The 18348-nt window shown below is 46.3% G+C and overlaps 1 pseudogene; it reads left to right on the top strand.

Annotated features, from left to right (window-relative positions):
• Window positions 1-6442: 6442 nt before the first annotated feature.
• Window positions 6443-6547, top strand: LOC114117054 (small nucleolar RNA SNORA70; annotated as a pseudogene).
• Window positions 6548-18348: the final 11801 nt, after the last annotated feature.

Below are 18348 nucleotides of genomic sequence, written 5' to 3'. Positions count from 1 at the left end.
GATTCCCGGAACAATACAGTAGGAGCCAGCAAGGCAGTGAGCGTGCCCTTCCCGTGTGCGTGTGTATGTGTATGCTAAGCCGCTTCAGTCGTGTCTGACTCTGTGCGACACTATGGACTGTAGCTGCTAGGCTCCTCTGTCCATGGGGTTCTCCAGGCAAGAATACTGGAGTGGATTGCTGTGACCTCCTCCAGGGGATCTTCCCGACCCAGGGATGGAACCTGCATCTCTTATGTCTCCTGCATTGGCAGGCAGGTTCTTTACCACTCCCACCCCACCCGCAATTATGGTTTAATTAAGGGGACCAGGGATGCTCCTGCACCATCCTGCAAAGTAATCTGTTCCTGCAAGACAGGTCACTATGGGGAGAAATGTGGAAATGCCACCAAAGGAGGAATTATTGTAGGAGCCGAGGTGTTCAGCCTGAAGCCGAAAAGGCATGCTATCTTAAAACATCACTTAATCAATCATCTGAGATTTATTCCTGGCATGTCAGACACTGCTAGATAAGGAAAGACGCTAGTACTCTTTTGAGGGGAGCACAGCTCTGTGGCCGTGCCTGCTTCAGATGGGAAGTGGGCTTCTTGGAGGAGGGAGTATCTAAGGTGATTCTAGAAGGATGTGCCAGTTCAGTTGTGTTCAGTCGCTCAGTCGTGTCCTACTCTTTGTGACCCCATGGACTGCAGCATGCCAGGCTTGCTGTCCTTCACTGCAAGGAGTATTCTTGCAGAAGTAAACTCCACTTCCTGGAGTTTACTCAAACTTGTGTCCATTGAGTCAGTGATGCCACGTGACCATCTCATCCTCTGTCACTCCCTTCTCCTCCTGCCTTCAGTCTTGCCTAGCATCAGAGTCTTTTTCAATGTGAAGGATGTGTAAGAAGTTACTCCAGGAAAAAAGGGAGGGAGTGGTGGGCATGGGAGAGAGACTTTCTAGCCGAGGGCAGTAGCAGGTGCCAGGGTACTATGGGAAGCGGGCAGAGAGTCTTATGTGGAGTGGGGCTGAGTGTGAAGGAGCTGGCACCAGATCAGAAAGAGCCTCTGATGTCAAGCCAAGGGAACTCTTGAAGGTTTTTAAGTAGGGAAGTGACCCAGTAAGATTTTTCAAAGGTTTCTATGGAAAAAGGTTTGGAAGCAGATGAAGACAAAAGAGTATAAAAGACAAATTAGGAGTTAGCTGGAATAGCCTGAGGAGAGACGGAGCTTGGGCTGGTGGAGTGGCAGTGGGGTCAGGAAATAAATCGCTGGGGTGGCTCGTCGGGGCGGCAGAATAAGGGAGAGCAGAGGAAAAGAAGAGGTCCCGGGAGGCCTCGTTCGCCAGGCAAGATGTTTAGTGGTGAGGGTGGCAGCCAGTCTGAGAGCCATCCAGGCCCAGCAGCAAAATCTTGGGCAGCCAGATGCCACCTTGTCAGGATGCCCGGACGGTGTCTGGTTTTCAGAGGCTGACATGCAGTAACTGAGACCATACAGGACTGTCTCATGGTTCCAGATAGCTACATGTTACCTCCTCATAGGGAATCAAACTTCAGAAAATCTAAACAAATCCTTAGAGAGGGACCAGAGTAGTTGTACCTGTCAACAGATGCTTCCACCCCATTCATCAAGGGCCCTGGAGGTGGAAGGGTCATCAGGGGTCACCAAGGGAGATGGAGGCTGAAGGCTTGTGTATGCGTAGACTGTAAGGTTATTTATGAAGACTCTGAGCAACTTGCTGACAAGGACTCTTGTCCAATGAGGTCTCCATGTTGCCTGTGAAGTGAAGGCTTATGGCTACCCAGTTCAATGCCTCTCACCCGAGAGTGGATAAATTACCAGATTTCAATAAGAACCTACTATATAGCACAAGGAATTATAGTCAATACTCTGTAATGACCTATATGGGAAAAGAATCTAAAACAGTAGATTCTTTTTAAGATTTTTAAAGATTGGAACCAATCTTTAAAAAGAGCAAATATATGTATATGTATAACTGATTCAGTTTGCTGTACACCTGAAATTAACCCAACATTGTAAAGCAACTACATTCCAATAGAAACTAATTTTTAAAACATTTATCAAATTTCATCTTTCCCTTTGATCTCCATTTCCTGGATGTCTCCCTCATCCTATCTTGGGCCATTCTTTTTTTTCGGGGCTGGGGGGGGGAATGTTTTTTATTTATTTTTTGTTTGTTTTTAATCTTTTGGCCACACTGCACAGCACATGGGACCTTAGTTCCCCGACTAGGGATTGAACCCATGGCCCCTGTATTGGCAGTGCAGAGACTTAACCACTGTACCACCAGGCAAGTCCCTGGACCACTCTTCATATGACACATTTTTCCACTTCAAGAAGCGTCTTATTTCTTACATAGTGCAGAAGTAAGGATACAAAAGTACATAAATAGATTTACATGTGATATGGTAGAGTCCATTCGCAGAACTCATGAATGCTATAAAATTCCTATTTATTATATAAACATGTATGAGTTTTTTTAGAACTCAGTATTATTCCATTTATACATGATTTTTTTTTTTTTAGAAACATTAAACATTGTTTTTTCGACAAGTCAATGACATGAAGGGAGGAGAAAATGGCACCCACTCCAGTACTCCTGCCTGGAGAATCCCATGGAGAGAGGAGCCTGGTTACAGTCCATGGGGTCGTGAAGAGTCCAACACGATTGCGCGATTTCACTTTCACTTTTCACTTTCATGCATTGGAGAAGGAAATGGCAACCCACTCCAGTGTTCTTGCCTGGAGAATCCCAGGGACAGGGGAGCCTGGTGAGCTGCCGTCTATGGGGTCGCACAGAGTCAGACACGACTGAAGTGACTTAGCAGCAGCAGCAATGACATGAAGAGGAGGAAAAAACAGATGAGGGGGAAGGTAGGGAACAGAGAGACTGTTCCAAACAAAAGAGATTTAAAAGCTGTGATGTGCCCTTAAAATGCATTGTGTGGTCTTGTTTGAAATTTGATTCAAGCACATCAGTAATAAAAAGACATCTTTTGGAAGCACTTATTGAATACCCAGTATTGGATCATATCAAAGAATTGTTATATTTTACAGTATGAAATAACATTGGACTTAAGTGAGAAAATGTCTATATATTTTAGAAGTGGAAAATAGGGGGTGAAATGACAGAACAGCATAATGTCTGGAATTTGTTTTTAAATACTTCAGCCAAGGAAAAAAAGTGGTTGAATCCGTGGCAGGATTTTGATAATTGTTGAATCTAAGCAATGAGTCCATAGGGGGTGGGCGCGGTTCATTGTGCTATTCTATTTTGTGTGATTTGATCAAGTTCATAATCATAAAAAAGTTAAGATGGATTAAACCCTATCAGCAACGAAAATTAAGTTCCTAGGCTAATTTCTTATTACCCCATTTTCATTTTCTCATCCTACTGAGGAGACGGGAAATTCATTTACGCTTGGGAATGAGGGCTTGCTGAGACTGATTTCTCAACAGGGACTTTATAGAAGATTGAGTAGAAGATTGTGATGTGAATGGGTTTTAGTGAACTTCCTTGAAAATTTTCAAGAGGAAATTGAATAGCCACTTCTTTGTTTGAGAAAGGACTCTAATGAGCTGGCTGTCTGCAAACAGATCCATAGACCCAGGAGGCGGCAGAGGGCAGGAATGAGCAGTCTAGTCCTGGACGCAGGCAAATAGGGTTCCAGTGATGTCTTTGACTCAGTTACACAGGACTTCAGATAAGTTACTCAATCCTTAAATGCTTCAGTTTTCCCCTTTATGTGTGTGCATAGTCGCTCAGTCATGTCTGACTCTTTGCAACCCCACGGACTCTAGCCCACGAGGCCCCTCTGTTCGTGGAATTTTCCAGGCAAGAATACTGGAGTGTATCTCCTCTAGGGATCTTCCCAACTGGGATTGAACCCAAGTCTCTTGAATCTCCTGCATTGGCAGGCAGATTCTTTACCTCTGCGCCACCTGGGAAGCACTCAGTCTTCCCCTCTGTAAAGGAGAACAGTAATAACCACCTTGTAAGGTTTTATAAGGATTAGTTGAGATACTGCTGTGCTTGTCACATGGTGAATATTCATTAACCATTAACTACTAATATTTCTTGCATTTGGGTCACTGTAATATGGGTCACTGTAAAATGGGTCACTTTTGCACTTTCCTAAAAAAAAAAAATTGCATATCAGAAAGACTGGAGGATATCCCACTATCCAGAAGCTGGCTGACAGCTTATGCCAATTTTTACAGGTTCTCTATTATTCATGGGGAACACCCAGGAGCTCTCTGATTCAGGTCTACACTTTGAAAACAGAGGAAATAGAGATAAAGAAAAGAAAATATGTATTTAAAAAAATATTCAAATGTACATTTTCAAAACATGAGGAATTGTAGTGCACAGGCAAAGTTTTTATCTGAAAGGAGATTTAGATATATATCAAAAAGAAAGGATGATGTCATGGTGTTGGCCTGAGGAATTAGAATTCCTGCAAGAATCCTATGTTGGTATTCATCATTTGCACTCCAGTTCATACCAGCGATCCTAAGGTGATTTATGCTGTGCTCCGGGTAGATGTTTTGATTCTAATCCATCCTTTTAAAGGCATTCTATTTCTTCATGGTCTTCCCAGGCAGTGCTAGTGGTAAGAACCTGCCTGCCAATGCAGGAGACATAGGAGACGCAGGTTGGATCCCTGGGTTGGGAAGAGTCCTTGGAGAAGGGAGTGGCAACGCCAGTAGTCTTGCCTGGAAAATCCCATGGACAGAGGAGCCTGGCAGGCTACAGTCCATGGGGTTGCATAGAGTTGGACACAGCTAAGTAACTAACACTAACTATTTCTTCATGTTTTATTTTATTTTCATTTCTTCATGCTTTAGACACACCCCTGGATATATAGTCTCATCAGTCCACAAGGGTTCTTTATTTTTTTTTCTTCCAGTTTTATCAAGATATAATTGCCATCATATCTCAGAGGGTGAGATAGTTGGATGGCATCACTGACTCAATGGACGTGAGTCTGAGCAAGCTCTGGGGGTTGGTGATGGACAGAGAAGCCTGCAGTCCATGGCATTACAAAGAGCTGGACATGACTGAGCAACTGAACTGAACTGAACTGCCATACAGCACTGTATAAGCCTAAGGTGCCCAGCACAGTGATTTGACTTACATACATCATGAAATGTTTACCTCAGTAAGTTTAGTGAACATCTGTCATATAGAGACAAAATTTAAAAAATAGAAAAAAATTTTTCCTCGTGATGAGAACTCTGATTTACTCTTTTAACAGCTTCCATATATAACATACAGCAGTGTTCATTATATTGATCATGTTGTACATTACATCACTGGCACTTGCTGCTGTTGCTGCTGCTAAGTCGCTTCAGTCGTGTCCGACTCTGTGCGACCCCATAGACGGCAGCCCACCAGGCTCCCCCGTCCCTGGGATTCTCCAGGCAAGAACACTGGAGTGGGTTGCCATTTCCTTCTCCAATGCATGAAAGTGAAAAGTGAAAGTGACGTCGCTCAGTCATGTCCGACTCTAAGGGACCCTACGGACCTCAGCCTACCAGGCTCCTCCGCCCATGGGATTTTCCAGGCAAGAGTACTGGAGTGGGGTGCCATTGCCTTCTCCGGATGAGCTTCTCTAGTCCCTGGAATTTTGCCTCAGGTGGTTTCTTGGCTGCTCCTCTCCTGATTAGCTACTTTGGAACTCAGGGAAGGTCATGAAGGCTGGAGTCAGGACTTAATGAAGCTCAGGTTCTTGATGTCTCATCACAGAGAGAACTTAGTGAGAAACAAAGTGATAGATAAGAAGTGGACTTATTTAGAGAGAAACACACTCCACAGGCAGAATGTGGGCCATCTCAGAAGGCAAGAGTGGCTGCATTTCTAATTAGTGTTTTTGCTCTTCGGATAAATACTCAGGAGTGGAATGGCTGGATTGTATGGTAGTTCTATTTTTAATTTAATGAGCAACCTCTATACTGTTTTCCATAGTGGCTGTGCCAATTCACGTGCCCATCAATGGTGTATGAGGGTTCCCTCTTCTCCATGCCCTCACCCACACTTTTTATCTGTTGTCTTTTTGTAATAGTTATCCTGACAGGTGTGAGGTGATAGCTCACTGTGGTTCTGACTTGAATTTCCCTGGTGATTAGTGATGCGGAGCATCTTTTCATGTGCCTGCTGCCCATCTATATGTCTACTGTGGGAAAATGGCTTTTCAGAGATTCTGCCCATTTTTCAATTGGATTGTTTGTTTTTTTGATGTGGAGTTGTATGAGCCACAAGCCTTCTTTAAATTTGCCCCTTTCCTTCACTGCTGAACACCTGTCACTCACTCTCAGGGCAACGAGTACTTGCCTGTGGCCCAAACCCATTGCTTTCAGGGGCCTGGTGCCATTCTGTCTTTTATCTGACACCACAACAGGGTCAGCTCAGCGTTTTCCCTTTTCCCACTTAGTCTTATGAGATTAGGGTACCCATAAGGGCCCAGGGTGTAGTGGCTACAAACAGCAGCCTCCTTGATAGTATATGCAGCCTGTTGCTATTCAGGTTGCCCTAAGGGACCTTGGAGACAGACCTTTCCAGTGGACATTTATTACTGGCATGCTGTCCCCAGTCCCAGGCCCCAGACGCGTCCACGGCACCTTTTCAAAGCCCCAGGGCACAGCAGCCAGGGTCCACGTTGGCCAATAATGTCCATCCGCACCAAGGTGCAGAACAAGGAGCATGTGATTGAGGCTCTCTTCAGGGCCAAGTTCAAGTTCCCTGGCCACCAGAAGATCCACACCTCCAAGAAGCAGGGATGTATTAAGTTCAATGTGGATGAATTTGAAAACATGTAGGCAGAAAAGTGGCTTATCCCTGATGGCTGTGGGGTCAGATACATCCCGAGTCATGGCCCTTGGGATAAACAGAAGGCCCTGTACTCATGAGAGCCTTGATGCTGTCCCCTCCTTACATATACCCACCAATAAATCCTACTTTCCTGTCCAAAAAAAGGCGGTGGGGGCAGGAAGGGGCAAATAGCAATTAAATGACAAAAATAATTGCATAGAGGACTCCCTTGGTGGTCCAGTGGTTAAGAATCTGCCTGCCAGTGCAGGGGACATGGGTTCAGTCCCTGGTCCGGGAAGATCTCACATGCTGCAAAGCAACTAAAGCCTGTGCGCCACAGCTACTGAAACCTGTGCCCTAGCGCCCGTGTTCTGCAACAAGAGAAGCCGCCACAATGAAACCTGAGCACTGCAACTGCGTAGTAGGCTCTGCTCGCCACAACTAGAGAAAGTCCACGCACAGCAACAAAGAATCAGCACAGCCAAAAAAGTAAAAAAATAAATAAATAAATAAAAATTAAAAATGGAGAAGGCTAGTGAGACAGCCTGAAGTGTGGGTTTGGCAGGGCTGAAAAGTGCCCCAGCCTAGCCTCTGACAGCCGACCTAGGAGCCCTGGAGTGTAAGTATGAGACATCAGTGCTCGGACCTTGGAGGGCACTGGCTGCCTCGACAGGTTACGCTGTGGGGGATGGGAGAGCACGTCTGCTGCTGTCAACACCAAGCCTGGCCAGGGTTAGCTGGGGTTGCAGCTTTTGCTTTCTCTCTCCCCCTGACTGGGTTTCAGCCTCAGATACGCTTCCCTGAGATTACACTGGTCTCTGATATCAGCCCTGCCCATCCCTGAACTTCAGTCCCGCCTCTGAAAGAGGAGCCAGTCTCACCCCAGAAGTGCTGTGTCTTGCTTGCTACACTCTCCAGGGGTGAGTTTATCAAGGGCCACCTTTGCCTCATTTCCTGGTATTAAATGCCTCGCCAGTCCGTCCTTAACCCATTGTGATTTGATTTCTAGACTTCCCTGGCCTTGTCTCACTGGCTGAAACTTCTGGGGTGCCCAGCGCTGACCCCCAGTTGCCTTGATTTCTCTTTAATATCCCACGTGTCACCAATGTTGCCTGCAAATTCTTCTCTCTTGGCTTTCTCAGCACTCGTCTTCTCCTCTTTCTCCCTCTCTGTCCACTCCTTCTTCCTCTGTCCATCTGAACTGTTGTGCTCCTCATAGCCTCCTGCCCAGGCTCCTTGTCACTTGTCTTCTCAGGAGGGTCTGTACCCCACCCCTGACTCTATCAGGGGATGATGACTCCAGCCCCTCTATTCCTCACGAACTCTGTGTGCAGCTGCCCATCAGGGCCCCCCTCCACCGGGATGTCACTCAGATACCTCGAACCCAGTAAGATCAAAATTGGACTCCTCAGGGGCATCATCTGGCCCCTGCCGACCTCTCTGGCCTCACACTCTCTCCCTGTTGCTGTAAGGTGTAGCAGTACTGGATTATGGTGGCCTTGCATGCATACACAAAGTCGCTTCTATCGTGTCCGACTCTTTGGGACCCTGTGGACTGAAACCCACCAGGCTTCCCTGTCCATGGGATTCTCCAGGCAAGAATACTGGAGTGGGTTGCCATGCCCTCCTCCAGGGGATCTTTCCGACCCAGGGATTGAACCTGTGTCCCTTACATCTACCTGATTGGTAGGTGAGTTCTTTACCACTAGCGCCACCTGGGAAGCCCACTGGGCTTACAGCTAATGAACCTATTTCCAGGGCAGGAATTGAGATACAGACATGTGGACCCAGGGCAGTGGGGGGAGAGGGGACAGGGGACAAGCTGGGAGATTAGGATTTACATAGATACATTGTTATTGTGCAGTTGCTAAATCATGTCCAACTCTTTTAGGACCCCATGGACTGTAGCCTGCCAGGTTCCTCTGTCCATGGGATTTCCAGGCAAGAAATACTACAGCGGGTTGCCATTTCCTTCTCCAGGGGATATTCCCAACCCGGGGATCGAAACTGCGTCTCCTGCATTGGAGGCTAATTCCTTCACCTCTGAGTCACGAGGGGAGTCCATACATACACTACCCTGTATAAAATAGATAGCTAGTGAGAACCTGCTGACAGGGAGCCCAGCTCCGTATTCGTGATGACCTAGAGAAGTGGAGTAGGAGGGAGGGCCAAGAGGGAGGGGATATATGTATACACAGGCCTGAAACCTGTTGTTTCAGAGCATGAAAACATGATCCAGAACAGAAACTAATACAACGTTGAAAAGCAACTATGGAGTATTTTTTTAAAAATGTATAGGTGGAAACAATGCTTTTCAGACCCTTGTTACAGCTGTGTGGCATAGCATCACAGTGATTCCATCTGCTTTATGTTCAGAAAGCATCAGTACAAGCTCTGTAGAAACTCTGGGATACTTTGGAATCCTGTTTCCACACAATGGCAGAGCCCAGTAAAAGGGCTGCAAGCTTGCGGGCCTACAAGGCCAGGTGTTTTTCATGTGAGTGAAAGTGATGGTGGGGGAGTGGTGAGCTGGAGAACACACGCCCTGCCTCAAAACAGAGGACAGTCCCATTCTAGCTTCAACCAGGCAATAGGCTTACGTAAATGTTGTCACAGTTTTGAGTTTTGTTTCTTTTTTTAAATCTTGTGTTGTTTTTTATTTTTATATTTAATTTAAAATTAAAAATCTTTTTTTGGCTGTGCTGGGTTTTCACTGCTACATGTGGGCAACTAGTTGCAGCGAGCTAGTTGCGGTGAATGGGCTTCTCACTGCGGCGGCTCCTCTTGGTGTGGAGCACGGGCTCTAGAGCGCCTGGGTCCAGTAACTGAGGCTTCCAGGCTTCACTAGTTGTGGCACATGGGCTTTGTTGCCCTGTGACATGTGGAATCTTCCTGGACCAGGGTTAGGACCCGTGTCCCCTACGTTGGCAGGCAGATTCTTAACCACTGGACCACCAGGGAAGTCCCTGAGTTTTTGAGAAAATCTAGAAATCTGGATTTTCATGTGAAAGTTAGTTGGAAACTAATTCAAAATTTACAAGATACTATTTGAGCCAACTAGTTTTTTAAAAAACATTGTACCGCTCAAACAAAACACAAATGTGGGCCATATATCCAGCCCACAGGCTATATGTCCGTGAACTTCCCTTGTAGCTCAGTTGGTAAAGAATCTGCCTGCAATGCAGGAGACCCAGGTTCGTTTCCTGGGTTGGGAAGATTCCCTGGAGAAAGAAATGGCAACCCACTCCAGTATTCTTGCCTGGAGAATCCCATGGACAGAGGAGCCTGGCAGGCTATGGTCCATGGGGTCGTAAGAGTCGGATACAACTTAGCAACTAAACGACCACCGACCCACCACAGAGACTGTGGCAACTGCAGCCTTTGGAATTAAACCGAAGCCAACTCAAACACTGACTCTGCTACTCTGAGTGTCTTTGGGCAAATCATGTAACCTCTCCAATGTCCTCATCTGTAGAATAAGGATAACAGTAGTTCTCTCACAGACTTGTCATGAGGATAAGAGAAGATATTTTGTTTTCTTTTGTTTTCTTGGCAGTGTCTTGCAGCCTGTGGGATCTTAGTTCCCCAATCAGGGATCAAACCCACACCATGGCAGTGAAAACATGGAGTCCTGACCACTGGACCACCAGGAAATTCCCAAGACAGGTTTTCAAATTTAATTTTTTCTCTTTGTTTTTTAAAATTAATTTTTATTGGAGTATAGTGGCTTTATGTGAGTCCGTTTTACATACACATGTGAGTGTGTGTGGTGGCTCAGTTGTGTCCTGCAGCCTGCGAGGCTCCCCTGTCCATGGGATTCTCCAGGCAAGAATACTGGAGTGGGTTGCCATGCCCTCCTCCAGGGCATCTTCCCAACCCAGGGATGGAACCTGAGTCTCCTATGTCTCCTGCAATGCAGGCGGATTCTTTACCTGCTGAGCCATTGGGGAGGCCCTCACATATACATATATCCCCCCTTTTGGATTTCTTTCCCATTTAGATCATCACAGAACACTGAGTAGGGTTCCCTGAACTATACCATAGGTTCTGAATAGTTAACTATTTTATGCATAGTATCAATACTGTATATACGTCATTCCCAACCTCCCAGTTCATCCCACCCTCCCTCTTTCCCTGCCTTCGTGTGCATGTGTTTGTTCTCTACGTCTGTGTCTATTTCTGTTTTGCAAATAAGATCATCTATACCACCTCTTTAGATTCCACATATATGCATTAATATATGATGTTTGTTCTTATCTTTCTGACTTCCTTCACTGTGAATGACAGTGTCTAGGTCCATCCACATCTCTACAAACAAGACAGATTTTTATACCATATTTTAAACATTTACATTGAAAGAATGAAAACATTTTAAGACACACAACATGATGCTATTTAACTGTGCTATCCACGGACCTGCCTTTCCCAGGGCACAGGAAACCCTTCTCTATTTCTTCTCTCTGTTTGCCTGATGACGTTGTTTCACCATCTCATGCTTCAAAATTCAGCTTCTCTGCTGTGAATCCTTTGACCTCCTCATGAAGACACTTTGAACAGATTTCTGCAGCTGCGTACTTCTATTATTGTGATTTGGAATTGGTGGTGCTGTTTGAGGGAATGCCCTGAGGAAGAGGATTGTGTAAACACTTATCTGTCACCCCAGCACCTGGCAGTGAGCCTGGCAAGCAGTAAGATGCTAAGTGAATGGATGGAGGGATGGAAGGATGAGAAGCGTTCTGCCAAGGACAAAGTGTTTAAAACGAGACCAACCCAGGGGGGCGGGGCTCCCTGGTGGCCTAGGGGCTAGGATTCTGGGCTTTCACTCCATGGTCCGGGTTCAATCCTTGTTTGGGGAACTGGGATCCTGCAAGCTTCAGGTTGTAAGGAGCCTCCCCTGTAGGGTAGGTGATTAGGGAGCTATGTCAGCAGCTTTGCACTTCCCTGGATCCTGGCCAGCATTCTGCTCTAAGGCTCAGCTGGTGCTTTCAGATGGGACAGCCTCACTTCTTTTTGATAAAATTCCTCCCCGTCTTCAAGCTCGGTTTAAGAGCAACCACCATCCGTGGTTATCTGGACACAGTCACACAAAGCTCAGAGTTGCCATGGGAGAAGCAACAACCAGAAACAGGAAATGTCTTTACCCTCATGCTCGCTTCTCCCTCCCTTGTAATATCTGAAAACAAGAACAGCTCTCCTGAAGCTGTGGTTGGCCAGCCGTGAAAAGCAAGCACAGGCTTTGAGTGGAAGTCATGACAAGACTGCTGTCTGGATGAGGAACTCTTGTTGGCTATTGTCTCTCTCATAGTGGTTGGTTGTGAGACAAGGTTCTTTGACTGGGAGTGAAGAAGCCACTGTAGCTTCCCCGGGCTTTTCCAAAGCTTCCCCACAAAAGTTACAGAGCAGCCAGGCCGGGTCTAGACAACCCTGTCATTAGAGATGTTTATTCCTGAGGCCAGGGCAGACAGAATTAATGGATCACATGACTCCTTCCCACAAGCCAAAGAAAGGGTTCATCTCGATGTAGCAATCCAGGCAGCTGCAATCAATTGTCTGGCGTTGGTGCAGGCCATCGAACCTATTTACCATTTCATCTTTTAAAAATGTTTTCTAACTTAATTTTATGTTGGAGTAGAGTTGATTCACAATGTTGCGTTGGCTTCAGGTGTACAGTAAAGTGATTTAGTGATAGATAGATATATGCAGAGTCCTTCTTTTTCAGATTCTTTTCCCGCACAGGTTATTACAGAAGGCTGAGTAGAGTTTCCTGTACTGCATAGTTGATTGCTGATCATCTGTTTTGTATGTGGTAGTGTGTATGGCTTTTCATCTTATTGCGTGCCAGGCCCATTGCTAGGAGATACAGAGATGAGTAAGTAATAGCCCTGCCCGTAAGATGTGGGTAGAGTTTGGGAGGAGACAAACCCATGAACACATATTTATAACCAGGTGAAGTCTAAAACAGGGTTAGAAGCATGAAAACAGTCTTGTGGAAGCATATGCTGCTGCTGCTGCTGCTAAGTCGCTTCAGTCGTGTCTGACTCTGTGAGACCCCATAGACGGCAGCCCACCAGGCTCCCCTGTCCCTGGGATTCTCCAGGCAAGAGCACTGGAGTGGGTTGCCATTTCCTTTTCCAATGCATGAAAGTGAAAAGTGAAAGTGAAGCCGCTCAGTTGTATCCGACTCTTAGCAACCCCATGGGAGCCTACCAGGCTCCTCCGTCCATAGGATTTTCCAGGCAAGAGTGCTGGAGTGCTGGGCAGTTACTAACTCTGCCTAGAAGTGTGGTGCAGAGGTGGGTCTTGAAGGATGAACAGGAGTTTACTAAGGCTAAGCAAGGTGGGAAGGGTAGTCCTGGTACAGGACTAAGATTTACCAAGGCTTGGAATCCAGCAAACACTGGAATGGATGTAAGCTATGCCCAGAGTAGGAAGGATTTTTCCTGTATCTCTCTAAGCCATGGATAATGTCATCTGTAAAAATGACAGTGCCTAGTTCATCAGGTTGTGGTGAGGATTGACTAAGATAATACATAATGCTCTCACACAGTGCCTGGTTCAAGGAAAGCCAGGTCCTGTTGATGTCTCCAGAATTCCAAGGGGAGGAATTCCCTGGTGGTCCAGTAGTTAGGACTCCATGCTTTCACTTCAGAGGGCCCAGGTTCAATCCCTGGTCGGGGAACTAAAATTCCACAAGCTTACACCTTTAAAAGTCTACTACTTAAAAAATTAAAAAAAAAAGTAGAAGAACATCATCAGATTAAAAAAATTTTTATTTTCCATGACTAAAATGCATGTTTATATTAAAAGAATTAAAAATATAAAAGAGAAAGAAGAAAAGAAAACAAATCTGAGGAGTACAACCTGGGAGATGGTCTTTCAGAAAGCTCTGAAGATTGTCCTACCTTTATATAAATTTTTGAGACAAAATGTTACATCAAAATACTGACAGTTTACATAGTACAGGAGGGCTAGTCGTGGGTTAGCGTGACCCCTTTACAGGACTGAGAAAGAAAGGTCTCCTAAGGAGTTACCTTGCTGGTGTCAGGAGAAAAGTACTTTTTTTTCTGGAGGAGGTAGGGGTTGAACAGGCATTGCTGGGTCTTCTAAGGGGATCTAGTTAACGTCTTACACAGCTTCTTAATGCACAGTAAAGGGCAAGGGGTAGTGGCTCAAATGGGCAGAGAGAGAATTTTATGTTTAAAAATGTTCTTGCCCTGACTTAAAAATAATGTTATTTCATCAGAGAAGGGGCCTCTCCCCAAGTGGGGACTGAGGGCTCCAGCTCCGGGACAAGCCACACCCTGTCCCATTTCCAGAGATGGACCTTGGCCCTCCGCCTTTCAGCCTTAGTTCTTTATCTGGAAACGATTCTAAGATTTCAGCTGACGACTTCCCTGGTGTTCCAGTGCTTAAGACTCCCTGCTCCCAATGCAGGAGGCACGAGTTCCATCCCTGGTCAGAGAGCTAAGATCCCCCTTGGTGCAGGGAGCAACATTAAAAAAAAAAAAGAAAATGTAGTGTGGACTTCTCTGATGACTCAGTGGTGAAGAATCTGCCTGCTAATGTGGGGGACAGCGGTTCGATCCCTAGTCCAGGAAGATTCCACCTACCTTGGGGCAACTAAGCCTGTGTACCACAAATGCTGATTCTGAGCTCTGGAGCCCTCGAGCCACAGCTGCTGAAGCCCATGTACCCTACAGCCTGTGCTCAACAAGAGAAGCCACTACAATGAGAAACTCTTGAACCATGACAAAGAGTAGACCCTGCTCTCCACAACTAGAGAAATCCTGTGCACTGCAACAAAGACCCAGCACAGCCAAAATAAATTTTTTAAAAAAATTAATTTAATTTTAAAAAAGAGAGATTTCAGCTGGACACCACCCTTTCCTCACTGCAGCTTACCTAACTGGGCCAAGTTTTTGTGCAGGCAGGAGATAGATGGGCCTCTGGGCTAGAGAGCTGGTGTTTGTCAAGTGGAGTAAAATAGAAGTTTTGTTCTCACCCAGACACTCCCAAGGACAAAGGAGGTGGCAAAAGCTGAGCTCTGCTAAAGTTAGGAGATAAGGTACCCACTTCTCAGGTCAAGGAAGACATTCCTGTCTGCACATGTGCAGGAAGGCTTCTTGGGGGTCCAAAAGAGAGGAAGCCTCACCCCATAATAAGGGTGGAAATGTATCCACAGGCTTCTGTGGCGGGATCCATCCTAGCAAAAAGTTGTGCATGCATCTTGGGGAGAGTCCAAGGACCAGTCAGGTGTGAAAAAAGAAATAAGACATTCGACTAAAAGTGAACAAAGACCCGGCTTCCCAGGTGGTGCTCGTGCTAAAGAATCTGCCAGCTAATGCAGGAGACAGGGGCTTGGGTTTGATCCCTGTGTTGGGAAGATCCCCTGGAGTAGGAAATGGTTGCCCACTCCAGTATTCTTGCCTGGAAAATTCCATGGTCAGAGGAGCCTGGGAGGCTATAGTCCACAGGGTCACAAAGAGTCAGACATGACTGAACACACACATGCACACACTCACCTGGAAGGACTGTCTGATATAAGGGGCTTAAAGCTCCTCTTACTGCACTCCTTATTCCGGACATCTGTATTCCTGCCCTGCTTCTGACATAAATAAGCTGTTTCTTTGTGTGCCCTCCCATACTTTGTGCTGTGTCTCTAATAATACACTTTGTATGTGTTTTGCAGCGTTTGCCTCCTTGAAACATTTTTGCTTCCAATTGGGGTAAGAATCACAGAACTTTGCTTCTAGTCTCCACCTCTGGTGGACTGGCTATCCCTGGACAGGAAAACAAAATCCTGCTTCAAGACTACGGTCCCTCCGAAAGCAGTAGAAAGGGGAGGGAACCAACCCAGGGGCTTGTATGTTTCACGTACTATTTCCTATCTCTAGGAAGACTTGGGTTGGGAAGATTTGCTGGAGAAGGGATAGGCTACCCACACCAGTATTCTTGGGCTTCCCTTGTGGCTCAGCTGGTAAAGAATCTGCCTGCAATGTGGGAGACCTGGGTTCTATCCCTGGGTCGGGAAGATCCCCTGGAGAAGGAAACAGCTACCCACCCCAGTATTCTGGCTGGAGAATTCCATTGACTGTATAGTCCATGGGGTCACAAAGAGTCAGACACAACTGAGTGACTTTCATTTCACTTCAGGAAGAGCTGAGGATGGTGATGGCTGTTGGGGGTGCAGGCATCCTTCAGTCTACCATATCTAGCTAGCATCTACCTTGTCTCAGCCTGGGGCTCCTTTTGGCTCAGGGAAGGTAGGTGAAAATTAATAAGCCAGCAACGAGCTCACACATAGCCATGATGGCCAGAAATGGAGCCCCCATCACCCCAAGAATTAGGCTTATGGGTCATGGCACAAGGCTTGCCTTTAGAAATCCAGTCAGCTGCCCTGTTGTCAGGGAAGGTAGCCTTTACTGGTTTAGTTCCTTCCAGACCTGGCCAGGCTCCTGAATTTGTGCCCTTAGAGCTCCACAGCTTGTCTCCTCTAAAGCACTTTCTGCAGTTGAAATCTTGCATGGATTAGTAGGACTGTTTGATGTCTCTCCCCCACCATTCTACAAACTACAGCCCACACCACCCCTCTCCCCAGTAAGGGCTTTGTTTCCTCATTGCTGTCAACTTGAAAAAAACGCACAACATTAGAACTGTGAGTTGGGTTTATTCAGTTTCTTACTGAGCTCTAAGAAATTGTTCTGAAGAGGCAACGGAGAAACCAGGATGTATGTGAGTTTTTCTGTATGTCCAGGACTATACTAGGGGGTTGAGTGGGGTGGGGAGGGAGGAGTTCTGGAAACACAATCAGTTCAGTTCAGTTGCTCAGTCGCGCCCGACTCTCTGTGACCCCATGAATCTCAGCACGCCAGGCCTCCCTGTCCATCACCAACTCCCGGAGTTCACTCAGACTCACGTCCATCGAGTCACTGATGCCATCCAGCCATCTCATCCTCTGTCGTTCCCTTCTCCTCCTGCCCCCAATCCCTCCCAGCTTCAGTATCCTATCACAACAGTGTTAAAAAATATATATATATTGCCTGCCATTCCAGTTCTATAAGGCCACTAGCCACTAATCAGTCACCCAATGGAAAGAAAAACATCTAGTTGAGGGACTTCCCTGGTGATTCAGTGGTTAAGACTCCTGGTTTCCACTGCAGAGGATGCAGGGAAGTTCTACATCCTTCGAGGTGTAGCCAAAAAAAAAAAAAAACCACACAAAAAACAAAAAACAGGTAAAGAAACAGTCAAACATAAGAAAATTAACAGCAAACCACAAAGAACAGGGTGATCTGAGTACTCGCAGAGTCAGACATGACTTACTGACACAACAACAACTCTTCAGTGTATGGGAAGACACAAGAATCTGGAATCACTGAGATTTTTCCCTAAATGATCTCAACTATCTGGGGCTGGGTTTCAAAGCACAGAAGGCCCTTCAGTATACTGCCCTAGGGTGGATGGTGAGTGACTGTAGCTGCTAATGGCTTGATCCCTACAGAACTGGAATGGCAGGCAACATTTTTTTTTTTTCTCTTTACATTGCAGTGTTTCCAGGACCTCTCCTGTCCACAGTCCCCAACATACAAGGGGCATTCAACAAATGCACTGATAAGGAAGAAAGTCAAGTAGTACTATTCTCTTTTACAGTCAATAAAACAGGGCCAGATAGAGATCCAACAGCCTTCTGCCCCTATTTCTGTAGTAGGAGCACCAAAGTAGGGCCACACTTAAGGGCCTCCCAGGCCCTCCACCATCTCCTCCTCCTCCTCCTCCTCTTCCTCTGCTCCTCCAAGGGCACTGCAGAGCCAAGACCCAGCCCCAGAAACAGATTAGCTTCCCAGGAAAAAGATTCTGTGGGCAGAAGGGGAACAAGTGACAGTCTATTCATTACAATAATAGCATTTACAATATATCAGACATTGTGCTTCCCGAGCAACGCTTTGAGTCACATTCTATTAGCACCATCCTTTTAAAGATGACGAAACGGAGGCCCCAAGAGCCAAGTGGCATGCCCAGAACCTGGGTGATGGAATTAAGCCAGTAGAACTGGAGGCTGCACTTTTATCCACCGAGTCGCTCTGTCGCAGGGCAGAACATCAGCACAGACATCAGAAGTCGTGTGTTTTTCTAGCTCGGCTTTGAATGCCCGATTGTTCTTGTCTCTTTATGGGTAAACTGGGATCCTTAACAATAACTAGCTTATAAAGTTGGGAGATTAACCCACGTGGAGTTTAGTACAGCGCCCAGCACATAAGTGATCAATGAATGTTAATTATTGATATTCTCCTACTGTTATGGGGTTTTCGGGGCCTGGGAAGGAGTGCCAGGCGATATCTTGGCACAGTTTGCAGGCGAGGTCACTTTGTAAGTCAAGGGTTTCGAGGTGGGGGGGCCCGCCTGCCCTTCCTAGCCCAGAGAGGGAGGGGCTGAGAGGAAGGAGGGGCTCACCAGTCCTGGCTCCGTCCCGCCCACTAAAAAAAAAAAAAAAAAAAAAAAGACGCTGAGCGCAGGCGCAGAAACATGAACCTTCTGCCTTGCGCC

Source organism: Ovis aries, chromosome 11 (assembly GCF_016772045.2).
Source record: "Ovis aries strain OAR_USU_Benz2616 breed Rambouillet chromosome 11, ARS-UI_Ramb_v3.0, whole genome shotgun sequence".
NCBI lineage: Eukaryota > Metazoa > Chordata > Mammalia > Artiodactyla > Bovidae > Ovis > Ovis aries.
The sequence above is the reverse complement of the archived record's forward strand: the minus strand, read 5'-3'. Positions and strand labels throughout refer to the sequence as shown.